Here is a 16768-nt window from a genome sequence, read left to right on the forward strand (position 1 = left end):
AGCCTTTTAAAGCTTAAGCTCCTTGGTTATTTTAGAGGCAATGCTTTTGAGGGCCATGGAGGTGCTGGCTGTGTGTCTAAATGACCCTGTTGAGGGACCATTGTGGGAGTTTGCATACCTCCGCCTCCCACTGCAGGAAGCCTTCTTGGCCCTGGGGTGCCATGCATGCACAGTAGCACCATTTCTTATTCAGCTCATACTGGCAGCTTTTTGTGTCGAGCACCTTGCTGAATTTTCATGGCATGTTAAAGGACTCCATGGAGTTTGTGATATTCATACTCCATGTAAAGTGCAGTGTGTGGCTTAGCCTCCCTAGCTTTGAGTATCTTCATATGCTGTTTGCTTGCAGGTTTATGCAGGTTCCTTCTGGCACACCTGAAATAAGCATACCTTCATATAAACTTGAGGGAGAACTTGCTGAAGAAGCCGTCAGCGGCCCAGTGCTAGCTGTGGTTATTGCCTGAGGGAGAGGCTGGGATCACATTTGGGCAAAAATCTGCTGATCCCAAATGTACTGCCCAGTGTGTAGGGAATTTCCTTTGGATAAACTGTGGAGGAAATGTGTTCCATCTGGAGTCCCAGCATCGCTGCTAAAGTTTTGGGTGGAGGAGGACGCCGCAGGGACACACTGGAGGTTGTGCTGGGCTGCAGTGTTTTGCAATTAACTTAAGTGAGTCCTAGCATCCCTTTCTGTGTGTAACCTATGGATGCATCAGCTCAGTCTGCAGGGTCCTGTAGTTAGAGAGTGGCTCTACATAAAGCTTTAGCTTCTCATCTTCATGACCCACATTCGTTCATGAATCCTCCATGATTTACTCTAAAGTATCTCTCTTGGTGGGATTGAAAATGAAAGATTTCTAGAGCAGGTTTTCATATTCCATGCACAAGTCTAAGAGAATATGGTATATTTTGCCCAGTACTCCCTCTCATATCTCCTTGAAGTTCTGCCCATCAAAGGCAGGGATCCACTGACCAGTATAAAGGATGACTCCTAAGCTCCACACAGCAATGGAGGGTCCATCATACTTTTGGCCCTGGGAGAGTTCCAGGGCAGCATAACAGGGGACTGCCACAGAGGGTATCCAGCTTATTGCTAAAGGTGAATTTGATGCAGAAGCCAAGGTCTGCAATCTTGGTGGTCATGTCAGCATCCAGGATAATAAACTTCTGGTGCTGGTACTTTATAGCAGACTCTATCTGGCAGAATTTGACTTGGATCACTTTTTCTTGCAAACTGCCAAGAGCCACTAGGTACTCTCTTCCAGTAGCATATTCCATGACAAGGAGTCTTGTCCTCAGCCTCCATCACTTCAAATAACCTCACTGTATTGGGATGATTCAAAGCCTTCATGAATTTTACTTTGTGGGATAGTCCTGGAGACTGGAGGAATCCTGTTGAGTCTTGTCAATGATTTTCACAGCTACCTCCTTCCCAGTCAGGATGTGTCAGGCCAACTTCACCTTGGCAAAGGTACCCTTGCTGTTGGTCTTGAGGAGCTGGTTGTTGCCAGCATGGGTCTCCTCCTCAGCAGAGATGGTGGAAAGCCCTGCAGCATGTTAGATTCGCTGCGGGGGTTGAAGGCAAGGTGTCCCAAGATCAGCTTAAACCTGGGAAAAGCTGGTGAGATTGGTCCAGGTCACCTCAAAAGAAAATCATTTTTCACACTACCTGATGAACTGATCTTTATAATGGAATCAAAACACAATGGCAGGGGCTTCCCTGGTGGCGCAGTAGTTAAGAATCTGCCTGCCAATGCAGGGAACACGGGTTCGAGCCCTGGTCCAGGAAGATCCCACATGCCATGGAGCAGCTAAGCCCGTGCGCCACAACTACTGAGCCTGCGCTCTAGAGTCTGCGAGCCACAACTACTGAAGCCTGTGCGCCTAGAGCCCGTGCTCTGCAGCAAGAGAAGCCACTGCAATGAGAAGCCTGCGCACTGCAACGAAGAATAACCCCCACTCGCTGCAACTAGAGAAAGCCTGTGTGCAGCAACGAAGGCCCAATGCAGCCAAAAAAAAAAAAAAACAACCACAATGACAGACTAAAATAAAAATACACTAAGTAAAAAAGAAATGAGAAAAAATAAGTAAAAAAGAAAAAAATGAGGGAAAGAAAAGTATTAAGTAAAAAAAAAAAAGAGAAAAAAAAGGAAAACAGTGGGAAAAATCAAAAAGAGAAAAAGAGAAAAAAATAAAATGAAAAAGTAAGAAAAAAGAAAACCAAAAAAAAAATTAATAACAAATGGAATATACAGACAACCTACAATGTAAAGGAGAAAACAAGCTAACTTTGGTCAAAGTCCCTCAGGTCACTGAAAACCAGCTTCCCAAGCTAGAAGGACCACAAATCTAGGCCAACCAGGAACTTGTATAGGTTCTTAGAATTCCATAACAATGGCTCCTTATGAGGACATAGCAAGAAAGGGACCTATTATGGTTAGTGATACTCCACAGTGGTTTCCTCATTTTTTTTTTTTTTTTTTTTTTTGTCTGATGAACCATTTTAGACTTAAAAAAATTATTGAAAATCCCAAACAGCTTTTCATGTATATGGATATAGCTATCAATATTTACATTATTAAAAATTAAAACCTGTATGATGTTTCAATGGCTTTTTTATTTCTAGTTTGAAAAGTTGTAATAATTTTTGGCTCAATGTATTTTCAAATGTCCAAATATGTGGGGATTTTTAATTTGTCTCTTTATTAACTTCTTTTTTCATTTTATTCATTTTTTAGTTTGTATCTGTAAAATAAAAATACTCTCTATAAGAAATATAACTTAAATGCCATTCTAAAAATAATGATTCCTCAATACCATCATCTAGTCAGTGTTAAAATTTAATTGTCTTATGCATTTTGAAAATTTTGGTTTTTCAGATTATCTGCTTGAATTAAGATCCAAAAATGATTTATATTTTGTGATTGGTTCATATGAATTTAAACCTCTTTCAGTCTGTCACTTTCTACTCCATCTCCTTCCTTCCCCCTCTTGTTATTTATTTTTGACTAATTCATGTTGTTAATTTCCTACTGTTTGGATTTTCCTGATTGTATTCCTGTGGTGTACATTAACAAGTTCCTCTGTACTTCCTGTAAATTGATAGCTAAAATTGCAAGACTGATGGGATTTAGATGTGATCTTTTTGGTGAGACTCCTTCATGCGTGGTGGTGTGTTCTTTTATCAGGAGGCTGATGGTCTTTCTTTTTGTGAGGTTAGTAGGCTTCCATGCTCATTGCTGAGATCCATTAAGTCATGACAAGTAGCAAAATACTAAATCTATCATCCCTTCATTTATTAGCTGGAATAATTCTGCAAGAGAAATGTCTCCCAATTAGCTCAATTACCTTGTGGTCATTGATGATGGTCTTTATGATTCCTTTTCCTGAAATTTGTTGGAGGCTTTTTTATTGGCCTAATACACATACTTTTTTTCAATTGTTTTTCATATAGGGCTTCCAGGTGAAATTTCACTTGAGCAAATGTTTCTGCAGCAAAAAAGTTAGTTTGAAATGTTCTGAACTAAGCCAAAGAAATACTGGCCAAGTGAGGAATTTTGGCATCAGAAACATCATTTTGGATATTTGAGGTCCTGCCTGAGAATATTTGAGATCTTGTTAGGGCTGAAAAAACTATAAAGTCAACCATCTACAGTGCTACCACAGCCCTTACCAATGTGCCCAACATGCAATATATGGTCAATGTATGGTAGCCATTGCTAATATAGCATAATCTCACCATCTCATTTTATATGTGGGAAACGGGGACTCATTCATTAGTTTGTTCATTCATCAAATGTTTCCTGGGCCCTTATGCTCTGAGGAGGCACTATTCTGGGTGCTGGATAAACTTCAGAAGAAAGTCCCTGAGTTTCCTGTGCTTTGTTGTGGGGTGGGGAAAACAACAAGTTAACAAATTAACAGCCATATTGAGAGGGTGATGAACGATATGAAGGAAATAAACATGGTGATGTGTTAGTGCTACTGGGTGGGACATTACTTTATATGGGTACTAACATTTCATATGAAATTTCTTTGACAGGAAGGGACAAGATCTAGGAAAAGGACTCTCTGAGCAGAGGGTACCACAAGGCAAAAGGCTCTGAGGAAACAAGCTTGGTATGATTGAATTGCAGAAAGTCAATCAGTGTGGCTGACATAGTGAGCAGGCAGAAGTGTGGTGGAAGGAGAGTCGAGAGAGGCAGGCGGTGGCAGAGTCCAGAATCTAGCTTTTCTGGTCGATTCTGTCCTGATACATTTCGTGTTTCATTTTGCATGATTCTGGGGCACTGTAGCTGTGTTTCTTCAGCATAACATGTGCAGCTGCCGAATAGAATGTTTTAGAAATCACTTCTCTCTCCCTGTCTGCCCCTGCTCCCGTCTAGACCTGTCCCTTAGGTAGCCAATTCTGAGGGAAATCTGGTCCCTTGCTGCAGCCTGGGTTTTGTTTCTGGTGACTGCAGTCTCAGTGTTCCCAGGGACTGAGGTGTGAGCTGCTGATTTGAGCAGGGTTGAAGAGCCAGCTCCTGGACCATTCCTGCTTTGTGCTCCACCCTGACCTCTGGTGGACTCAGCCTGCTAAGACATTGACCAAGCTAGAAGCTGGAAGCCTCTGCCTTCTATCCCTACCTGCCTGAATTTGGTTCGGAGTGTGCACTCTATTATGAAGGCTTTGTGAAGAGGCAGAATTTCAGACACTGCCATAGGGTGGCCAGATGGCTTTTGACCATCCAACACCTCTTACACTGGTATGACAACCATTCTTTAGAGTTTGGATGGCATCTATCCTGCCAGTCCCCCAGGCACAATGCGTGGGCATAGGATCCAGCCTGACCAATGGGGGCACTCATTCCTTTGGCCTGAAGGATTGGTTCAGAAAGAGCACATGGTCCAAATTGGGCGAATCAGGTCTTCTTTAAGGGTTTGATACAGGGACCTTGGGACAGAGGGCATCTCTCTTTCCCCTGGATCTAGAATTTTATAGATCCTTGTATACCTGGATTGCCAGTAACCATCTCTTTGGCCCCATTGAGAGAGGCTGCCTGAGAAATTAACACTGAGGAGGAAGGTGGGGTCTGGAAATTCAAAGGGAGTTATCATTTAAGCTTCTGCTTCTGGGTGTGCCCAGGGTGAACCAATAAATTCCTTTTTTCTCTTAAGCTACTTTCAGTTGGGTTTCTGTCACAACTGGAAATCTCCTAATTAATACCACAACCAGTGTTAGTCAAAGTTATTATTAGTAGTGGATAATCAAAAGTAAATTTGAAGTATATACGGTGTGACACCTTCCTTTATGACACCACATTTGTAATTATATAGTGATCTGGGTAACTATTTTTTTTTAAATAAATTTATTTATTTATTTTTATATTTAAAAAAATGTTCAAAATTAAAATTAAGAAAAGAGAAAAGATTGCCCTTATCTGAATGGGCACTCATGTTTGCATTGCCTTTAAGAAACTTCCAATTCCCTAATTATAGGACAAATACACCAGAGAAGGACCATTTGCATTACAAAATAATTTTTAATTTTCCAGGGGGGAAAAAAATCCCCTCAAGTCTTATTCAAATAATAGCGATTAAAATGATCCAATGGGGGCTTCCCTGGTGGCGCAGTGGTTGAGAATCCGCCTGCCAATGCAGGGGACACGGGGTTGAGACCTGGTCCGGGAAGATCCCACATGCTGCAGAGCAACTAAGCCCATGCACCACAACTACTGAGCCTGTGCTCTAGAGCCCGCGACCCACAACTACTGAGCCTGCGTGCCACAACTACTGAAGCCCGCACGCCTAGAGCCCGTGCTCCACAGCAAGAGAAGCCACCGCAATGAGAAGCCCGCACAATGCAACGAAGAGTAGCCCCCTCTCGCTGCAACTAGAGAAAGCCCACGTGCAGCAACGAAGACCCAATGCAGCCAAAAATAAGTAGATAAAATAAGTAAATTTATAAAAAAAAAAAATGATCCAATGAAGAGTTCAGCTGTAGGGGAAATTGGAATTAGCCCTAGAGGGCAAATCTTCCCTCCCTCCCTCCCTTCTCTCCTCCTTTCTTTCCTTCCTCTCTTTATCCCTTCCTCCCTTCCTTCTTTCCTTCCTTCTCTCTGTTATTTTGCTAAAATAAAAAAAGTTCTGTTTTTTTTTTTCCAGATTATGAAGTTACTGTAAAAAAGAAAGTTCGGACAATAAGGAAAGGTGTAAAGGAGACAGCAAAAATTACCCATGATGTTACTACCTAAAAAAATAATAGTAAAAGCAGTGCAAGGCATTGTTCTAAGCATTTTACATATATTAACATGTTTAAACTTCGCTAATAACCAGAGGAGGTAGTTCCTACTGTCATTCACATTTTACAGAAGGGAAAGTTGAGGAAGAGTGTGTTAAGTTTCTCAAGATCAAATCCTATGTGGCCTTGTTGAGAAAGAGGCACTCTGGACCCTTTGGTAAATAGTCTTTGGTACATATGTGTGCACAGTTGCTCACATTCATGTGTGTGTACAAATGTGCACACACCATAATCACCCACATGCACACAGACTTGTGCACACATATGCCACTATTACATGTATGAGCACACAGACGTTTTACAAAACAATCATTTTATCATGGTACCTTATGACTTGATTTAAAAATATATACAATAGTAGGCAGAAGAGTATAATAAGCCCCACGTGCTCATCACTCAGATTCAACAGTGGTCAATTTGTGGCCAGTTTTGTTTCATCTCTACTCCCAGTACTTTCCCTTCTCTATAGATTAAAAAAACAAACAACTAACTTTGAGATAATTTTAAACTTAAGGAAAATTGCTAGTATAGAGAATACCCAAATACTCTTTACCCAAATTCACTGATTTTTGACATTTTGCCACATTTGCTTTATCATTCTCTCTCTTGTTTTCTCTGTATGTGTGTGTGTATGTGTACACATATACATAAAATTTTTAATTTTTTGGACCATATGACAGGAGGCCGCATGGCTGAGCCCCTTTATTTCATCATACCTCAGTGCCTGTTTCCTAAGAACGAAGATATTTTCTTACATAGCCACAGTACAGTTATTAAATTTAGAAGTTAATTAATATAGTACTTTTATCTATGGTTCATATTCCAGTTTTGTCAATTGTCCCAATAATGTTTTTTATAACATTTTTTTTTACCTCTAGCCCAAGATCTAGTCCAGGATCACATATAACATTGAGTGGTCATGTCTCTTTGGTCTCCTTTAATCTGGAACTGTGTGTTTAGCCCTTCTTTGCCTTTCATGACTGACAGTTTGGAATAAAGGCCATTTCTTTTATAGAATGTTCCTCATTTGGGTTTATTTGTTGCTTTTTTTGACTATGCTCAGATTACGTATTCCTGGTCAGAATTCTACTTGGTGATGTCATATCTGTCTTAGCATATCACATCTGGAGGTACACAATGACCATTGGTAATGCTAATTTTCATCATTGGATTAGTGTATTGTTGTTTCTCTATTGTATGACCTACTTAAAAAAATTTAGCTACATATACTAGTTTTATTTATGAAGCAAGAAAAGATAGACCCACAGCATTATTTTTCATGGTGGTGTCATCACCACCACCATCATCATCACCATCACTGAAGACTTGTTATTATGTCAGGTGCTATGCTAAATGCTTTACCTGCTTTAATTCTCACAACCACTCTCTGAATAAAAGTAAAGCGTGGCTGAGAGAGTTTAACTTGCCAAAGGCTGAGTGGAGCTTCAGACCTGGCCGGCTGACTCCAGAGCCTGTGTTCTTAGTCATGTACTACTGTTTATTTATCCAGTTCTTTAACTTTGTGTGTTTTAATTATTTCTCAGTCTTAACTTTTTAAAAACAATGCTGCCATGAATATGTCAGAATAAACATTTTTATGAGTCCTCAAAATCTCAGCCCTTAGACCCCTAGATTTATTTCTTTATTCACAAGGCAGATATTAAATAAACTAGAAAATATACTCAGCAGTAGGTCTTCCTGTAAAACTATGTCAGCTGAGAGTTGGAAGGGAGTCTTTTGATTGATTTTTCTGTTCTGGGCAAGAATCTTCTCTAACAATGACCTAGTAACAGACGTGATTAGTAATACCACCCCCTGAACACCTCGCTATATTTCAACTACTGGGTCACACCTTTTTCCTTTGTGATTTTCTTAGTCTTTACAATAACCCTGTAAGGTAGGTGTTATCCCTCTATGTTCAGATAAGAGCAAACATCCTGTGGCATCCCTGACAGATGGGTACAGCCTCTGTTTACACATATCTGTCAATGGGGAACTCTGTTTTGCAAAGCAGACCAGACCACTTATGGATCCCTGTAATTGCTTACTTACTACTGTAAGTAAGAATTCACTTAAAATCACTGTAGAATTCACTAAATCTCTTTTCGCACAATAGAGCTTGTTTAAATAATTACAATGAACATAGCTGCCATTTGTTGGGCACTTGCAAGGGAGCAGCATTTGTTCTCAGTGTACTTCTCACAGGTATTACCTCACTTATGCACAGTGACCTTGTGAGGGGGGTATGTTACTGCTTCCATTTCATATATGAGGTGACTGAGGCCTGTGGCTATTAAGTAGTGAGGCCAAGACCGTTCCATCTCACCTGAATGTACTTACCTGGTGGCTTTAGAACCTGACCTCCCCAGAAAGCTGCCCAAGGGCAGGAAAGTAAAGCTGGTTACTGGGGTCAGCACAGAAGAATGTCAATTGAGAAAGACAGAAAACAGCTGGCCAAGTTCCCTCCCAAAACTTTCCAAAGTTTTCAGAGTTTCATACAGTATGCATCTGGGTTGGAACAAGGAAAATTTAGATGGAAGTCTAGCAAACATTAATTATCACATCAACAAACATATCTATAACATCTGTTGATGTTATAAGGGCTTACTATGAAACCTAATGGTGGACACCTTGCTGTGTGCAAATTTACTTTAGAATCTATTTTGCTTATTCCTCTATTATGGGTTGAATTGTGTGCACCAAAAAGATAAGTTTTAACTCTAGGTATATGTGAATGTGACCTTATTTGGAAGTAGAACCTTTGCAGATATAATCAAGTTAAGATGTAATTATTAGAGTGGGCCTTAATCCAATATGACTAGTGTCCTTATAAGAAAAGGAAAGTGCCATGTGAAGACAGAGACACACAGGGAGAATGTCACATGACAACAGAAGCAGAGATTTGAGTGATGCAGCTGCAGGCTGTTGGCCTAAAACAAATAGACTGCCAGTTATTTCTCCAGCAAAAACGAGTTTATTCAGGATCAGGAAAGAATTGCAGTTTTGGGTCTACAACCATGGCAAGCCATGTGCAAGTCCCAGCACAGCAAGGGAAGGACAGCTTTTTTATAGAGGGGAAAAGGAAGTCTGGAGGGCTATAGTAAACAAAGAGTCCAGAAAAATAAAGAGCTTTTCATTGGCTGAGTTGTTGCCAGGAGAGAAGAGGAGGTCTTTCTTCCTCCTCTTGGGCTCTGCGATCATCCCAGGGCACGAGAGCTCCCCCTTCTGGTCTCCTGACTCTATTTAATTGAGGTTTCTGTTTATTAATTTTTTACAAGGCCAAGGAACACCAAGGATTGATGCCACTATAAGAAACTAGGAAAATGCAAGGAAGGAGTCCATCCAAAGTCTCAGAGAAAGTGTGGTCCTGCTGACATGTTGATTTCAGATGTCTAGCATCTGTATAGAATTGTGGGGGAAATACATTTCTGTTGTTTTAAGCCCTCTAGTCTGTGGTATTTTGTTACAACAGCCCTAGGAAACTAATACAGCCTCCCATTCACTTCTTGAGTCGATAAATTATCCTAAAGATTTGAAGCCCATTCAGTTGCATAGATACTTTCCTTTTGTTTGTTCCCTCTGAGGTTTTCAAACTTCAGTGTGTATAAACAAAAGTATATGTGTATATATATATATTATATATATGTATTCTATAGGTGGTTTAGAAGATTTTTTAAAATTGAAGTATAGTTGACTTACAATATTGTGTTCATTTCAGGTGTACAGCAAAGTGATTCGGTTACATTGCAATACATATATATATGTATACATCTATATTCTTTTTTTTTATTCTTTTCCATTGTAGTTTATTATAAGATATTGAATATAGTTCCCTGTGCTATACAGTAAATTCTTGTTGTTTGTGAGGATTTTTTCAATAGATAATTTTCACTGTAATTTTTTTCATTTCTTATTTGTTCATTTAGAATGTGACCCCTAAGCTTCTTTGTATTGTATTTCTCTTTGCTTTCTCTCCCCTAGGCAATATCCCTCCAGTTTTTGTTGGAATATTTTCCTAGACCATTTGCCAACCAAATGTGTTCTCCTTTGAATACACTATAGTAAATCAGTGTCTCTCTTAAAATGTGATACTCGGAACAGTGATTATAGTGGGACTGTTATCTTCCTTTCTTTGGATATGGGCACTGTACTTCTATCAGTGAAATCTAACTTTGCTTCTTTTTTTAAGCAGCCACACAGCAGTTCTTTAATTGAAACCCCACATCTTTTTTTTTTTTTTTTAATGTATAGCTCCTAAGTCCGATTTTATACCTTTTTAAAAACACCAAATTATAGGTGTTTTAAGACATCTAAATAATAGGGTGTCACATTGCTCCTATTAATTTTTTATTGTGTGCAACTAATAGATAAGTAAGTCCTGGAGATCTAATATACAGTACAGTGATTATAGACACAAAACTCTATTATAAACTAAAAAAAAAATAAAAGTTGCCAAGAGATGAGATCTCAATTGTTCCCAACACTAGGAGAGATGATAATTATGCGACTGGGTAGAGGTGTTAGCTAACGCTACATTGGTCATTATAATGCAATATAAATATATCAAATCAATATGTTGTACTTTAAACTTACAAAACGTTGTATGTCAAATATATCTCAATAAGAAAAAATTGAAAAAATGTATTTTCTCTTAACCTCTCTCTCTCTCTCTCTTTTTCTCCTCCAGCTTGTTGGTCCCATGAGAGTGGTCTCCCCATTTACAGGTATCATCGCCAGATTAAATAAGTAAGTTTGCCTTTTAAAAATATTCATGAATATCGACTTTCTTCCTTTAGGTCTGTGCCATGTTTTTGCATTTAAGTTTGACTGGGTATTCCGTCTTCCATCTATTTGTGTGGCTCTTGCAGGAGTTTTGCATGTTATTAAATACATTGCTTTCTTTAGATGCTGCCTTCTCTTTCTGTCTCTTGAGGAGAATCTGTGATTTTTTTTTTGTTACTCAGAATATTATTAAGACAGACTTAATGCCTCTGGATTGTACCAATCTTTTAAGAATAACAATGTAATAATAATATTATATTTATATGAAGGGAGCTGGTAATAAAATTTCCTAATAATTATTGGGTTTCTTCCTGTGTACTAGGCATTCTCATTTATGAAAAATAATTTATTGAGATGGAAGTCACATATCATAAAATTAACCATTTTAAAGCAAACAATTCAGTGACATCAAGTACATTCATAATGTTGTGCCACTGCCACCTCTGTCTATTTAAACGTTTTCATCACTCTGGAGTAAAACCGCCTACCCACTGAGCATTTTCTCCCTCTCCTCCTTCCCCTCACCCCCTGGCAACCATCAATCTGCGTTTTGTCTCTATGCTTTTATCTATTCTGGATAGTTCATATAAATGAGATCATACAGTATGTGACTTTTGTTTGGCTTCTTTCTCTCAGCATGGTTTGGAGGATCATGTTGTAGCATGTTTCAGTACTTTATTACTTTTTACGACTGCATAATGTTCCACCGTATATTTGTCCGTTCATTTGTTGATGGTCATTTGTGCTGTTTTCACCTTTTGGCTACTGTGAATAGTGCTGCTATGAACATGCCTGTGTATGTACTTGTCTTAGCATTATCTTATAAACTGTGCCTTTTAGGATTTGGAAAACACGATCACTCTTTTTCTAGAAAACCTTTATTTGGGTGACTGTATAATTCATAAATAGAATGATACCACCACAGACGTTTCTTGCATTTTGTAGGGCTTGCTCTCCCCTGGATTATGTTCACATTTCTGGGACATATTTCAAGCTGAGTGAGTACATCACCATCATCATCTCCCTCCTGATGTTGGTGATGGTAGCTATCATTTGAGAGCCTATCATATAATAGATACCATTATTATCCCTGTTTCACAGATGGAGAAATGGAGGCTTTTGAAACTTAAGCACCTTTCCCAAGTGATAGACTAGTGATAGAGCTAGGACTAAGACCCAGGTCTTTGTGACTCTAAAACTTGAGGTATGTGACAATTATGTGCCTGAGTTTCCTATCTTTCATGAAGTTGAATTTTTCCCCCTAATTATCGTGGATAGCTACTGACCATCAATAATAATAAACTTTCAATCAGTCAGTCCTGAAATCAATATAGTGGGTCAAAAATCTCATTAAAAATGGAAATAGATGGAATAAGATGGAAAATATCGTGTAGTAAGGGTATTATTTTATGAAACTTTCATTTGTCATGTGTGTGTGGCACGTATATGTGTGTCTGCATGGGGTCATGACATAAAATGTATCTCTTATTGTGGGTTGCAGTCAAAAAAGTTTGAAAAAATGCTCTAAGCCACTCAGGTTCATTTCCCCCCTTAACATTTGAACTTTTACGCACCTAAGCAGTTTTTGCTGTTTTCTTCACCCTCAAACATCCTCTTATCCTCCAAGTTCACAAATTACTGAAGTATGACATTTTTTTGCCCCTTCATAGCCATCACTGACTGATCCTACATGTAATTTTACAAAATTGCAGCGTGCATGCCTTTGAAGTTCCGTTCCCCTTTGTAATTAAATAACACGTGTAAAAAAGTGCACATTTTTTTTTAATCAGTCATCAATTTTATACACATCACTGTATACATGTCAATCCCAATCGCCCAATTCAGCACACTACCATCCCCACCCCACCGCAGTTTTCCCCCCTTGGTGTCCATACGTTTGTTCTCTACATCTGTGTCTCAACTTCAGCCCTGCAAACCGGTTCATCTGTACCATTTTTCTAGGTTCCACATACATGCATTAATATACGATATTTGTTTTTCTCTTTCTGACTTACTTCACTCTGTATGACAGTCTCTAGATCCATCCACGTCTCAACAAATGACTCAATTTCATTCCTTTTTATGGCTGAGTAATATTCCATTGTATATATGTACCACAACTTCTTTATCCATTCGTCTGTCGATGGGCATTTAGGTTGCTTCCATGACCTGGCTATTGTAAATAGTGCTGCAGTGAACATTGGGGTGCATGTGTCTTTTTGAATTACGGTTTTCTCTGGGTATGTGTCCAGTAGTGGGCTTGCTGGGTCATATGGTAATTCTATTTTTAGTTTTTTAAGGAACCTCCATATTGTTCTCCATAGTGGCTGTATCAATTTACATTCCCACCAACAGTGCAGGAGGGTTACCTTTTCTCCACACCCTCTCCAGCATTTGTTGTTTGTAGATTTTCTGATGATGCCCATTCTAATTGGTGTGAGGTGATACCTCATTGTAGTTTTGATTTGCATTTCTCTAATAATTAGTGATGTTGAGCATCAAAAAAGTGCACATTTAATAAGTGCTTTAATAAGTGATAGCCCACATCGATCCCATTCAACACAAACAGACCATTTGTGTTCGTTTGTCACTTACTGGTGCCCACATCAGACGGGCAAGACACAGAAGAAGACATCTTCCCTGCTGTTCGTCACATAGTGTAAATGCAATTCAGGGGCGCTGGTCCCCAGACAGCCTCCGGGAAGAGCTCCTGTGGATATACAGATGATAATTCCACATGGTAAATGTTTGGTTTTCTTCACGTCAGTAGCAATTCATAGCAGTTCTCTGGGGACCCTTTCAAAAGCCAGTTTGAAAATTTGTTCCTTAAAAGAACAGTTTTTTAAAAAAAATTAATAATGAGAACATATTAAAAATGCCACGTTGTTGGTGGGAAAGCCCCAAAGCAGTCTTTTAATAAATTGGAGTGAATTATAACTTAAATCCTACAAAATAGAATTAGGGTTTTACATTTTTATTTGTTTCAATGCAAGAATTCAGTCTCTCATTGAAATGTAAAAAAAAAAAGTCATGCAGAAAGTTCAAGGGATTCTTGATCAGGTAGGGACGGTTGTGGAGAATGATCATTGAGTATATGTTGTTGAAACACCCTTTGCGTGTAAAACACCGTACCGAGTGTTGCGAAAAGGGAAAAATTATGATATAGCAAGCTGCTTCAGGAAGCTAGCCAACAGAAAACTCCTATGTGTGTTCGTAGGATACATTTAAAGGAAGTTCATCAAGATCTTGCATGTAATTAATGGTAGAAAAGTAGAACCGTAATGTCTGTTAAAAAGGGAATAGTTAAATACATTTTGGCAGAATCATGTAATGGATAACAGAAAGCTATTAATAAGAAAGAGGTAAATCTTTAAGAAGACTGAGAAGAAAACTTTATTGTGAAGAGACCATGCTTCTGAAGAACCTGTTTCATTCACTTGTTTTTCCAGCTGTTAGAACAGTCCCTGGCATATAGTAAGTGTTTGGTAAATATTTATTGAATGAATGAATGAATGAATGATAATATAATAGCATTTTAATAAAAATAAATGAGGGGTATCCACATACATGGGTAGACATCAAACTGTCAAGAGTGGTTAACCTGAGGAGTGGGCTTGGGGTCAGGGAAAGGCAAGTTTTGGGAGAGCAGAGATCATATCTCATTTGGGTCCCGGTACCTTTAAGAGCACCTAGCATGTTATTTGCTTACCATGGAGAATAGACAAATAGTAGTAATAGCTAACACTGACTATTTACTTACTGAGTGCTATACTCCATGCTGAGCGCTTTATGTATGTCTCCTCATTTTATGTTCACAGCAATCCTTTAAGGTCAGTATTATTATTACCCCCTTTTTACAGTTGAGGAAGCTGAAGCTGCAAGGTTTGTAAGTGACTCATCTACTGACAAACAGCTAGTAAGTAAAGGAACCAGGCTGAACTGTGGCAGTCTGGATCCAGTATCTGTGTACCTAACCACTGGGCTCATAACCTGTAGTTGCCTAACTCATTTTTATATTCTAAACAGGGAATAGAAGGATGCCTTGAATATGGTGCTTGTATCAAACACTGTTAGCTGCTTACATAGCAGCTGTTTCTTACTTCTTCCTAAGTTTACAGACTCCCCCACCCCCAATTTTGTTCAGGCTACAACATACTCTGGAAATAATGAACCACTCCAGAGTCCAGGGTCTAAACCTACTTTGGAAATTCCTATTTGCTAGGGAGGTTTAGGTGTGGCCATGTGACCAAGCTGTGGCTAATTAGGTATAAGGAGAAGTCTCCTGGGAGGGCTTTTGCTTCTGAATAAAAAGAGATGGTAAGGAGATCAGCTCCTTTCCTCTGGTCTTAAATTTGGTTGTGTGAAGATGTGATGTGTGCAGCTAAATCAGCCATATTGCTTGAAAAAAGAAGGCCAAATATAAAAAGATAACATGGTAAGGACCGCAGATCAGAAAGGTAGAGAGAGTCTGGGTACCGGTTGATATTGGTAAACCTCTGCGTCAGTCCTGAAATTGCCAGAAACAGAATTAAATCATGAAATTGTGCAAGCCATATCCATTGTTATTTGTGGCTGAAAGCAATTCTATACAGTGCTCTAAAAAAGCCTTGTTGAATTGAAAGTATTGATGAATTCAAGGAGGTGACATAAGCTATATTCAGAAAAGCTAACTAACAATGCAAGACTTTGTGTGCTGAGTATCAAGTGAATAACATAGCCTGGTGGGCCTATCAAGAAGGTCTTCGTGGAAGAGAGAAAATGTGAAGTGAACCTTGAAGGCTAGTAATAGTAAAGGTGTGGAGTTAATAGTTAGTTGTGCAAAAAAAGTCACTTTAGGTTTTGATCCCATTTGTCTCATTTTTGAGACTATTCTTGATAGCAGAAAACACAATATTAGTTCATTCTAGCTGTACTAAGTCAAGTCAGGATTTTCTGCTTTCCTTCCTTATCTCTAGGACATCCAAGTTCTGAAGGGCTCATGTGGTATCATGGACTTATCTGGTGTTTGTGCATGACAGACAGCCTGTCTGTCTGTCTATCATCCCCTCATTTTTGGACTACACAGGAAGGGGCCAAATGCAGGGCTCCTTCGCAGAGATGGGGAAACTGAGACCTATATGCCTCCCCTAAGTCATACACCAATAAGCGATAGAACTGGAAGTAAAAGCTCTTTGGAAGTGTTCACATCTTTTGCATCCCTTTTAACTCTTCTCCTTGCCCAGTGCCCAGAGAAGTTTTTTTTTCTTCTCATTGTGTCAATAAAAAAGTACCTAAACAGTTGTTTCCCACAAAACATTTGTGTTAGGACTTTTGCTTTTGGAAACTTAAGGTTGACCTTTATCTTTCTTTGTGTTTCTTCTGTGTCTACCTTTCCCAGAGAGGAAGAAGACCAAGATCTTGTTTAAACAGAACAGTGATGAAGGGGAAAACATCACGCTCTGACAAAGAGAAACAAAAGTAAAATATTTTACTGATTAAATCTCCAAAATTTAATTTTGCCATAGAGGGACAAGTAGAATGATTTGTTTTGCTTGCTCAGATCTTGGTTCTTCTCTACTTCACTGGTTGCTCCTTCTCATTCTCTTTTGGGGGTTCTCCCTCTTCTCCCTGACCTCTTATTGGAGTGCTTCGGGCACAGTCTTAGCAATCTCTACTCCTCTTCTAGAGGTGCTTGTCCAATCTCATGGCTTTAAGCAGCTGCAT

At 39.1% G+C, this 16768-nt stretch overlaps 1 pseudogene; it reads right to left on the reverse strand.

Annotated features, from left to right (window-relative positions):
• Positions 1–666: 666 nt before the first annotated feature.
• On the reverse strand, positions 667–3359 carry LOC133090595 (serine/threonine-protein kinase MARK2-like; annotated as a pseudogene).
• Between the last annotated feature and the right edge of the window lie 13409 nt (positions 3360–16768).

This window comes from Eubalaena glacialis, chromosome 4 (assembly GCF_028564815.1).
Source record: "Eubalaena glacialis isolate mEubGla1 chromosome 4, mEubGla1.1.hap2.+ XY, whole genome shotgun sequence".
Lineage (NCBI taxonomy): Eukaryota > Metazoa > Chordata > Mammalia > Artiodactyla > Balaenidae > Eubalaena > Eubalaena glacialis.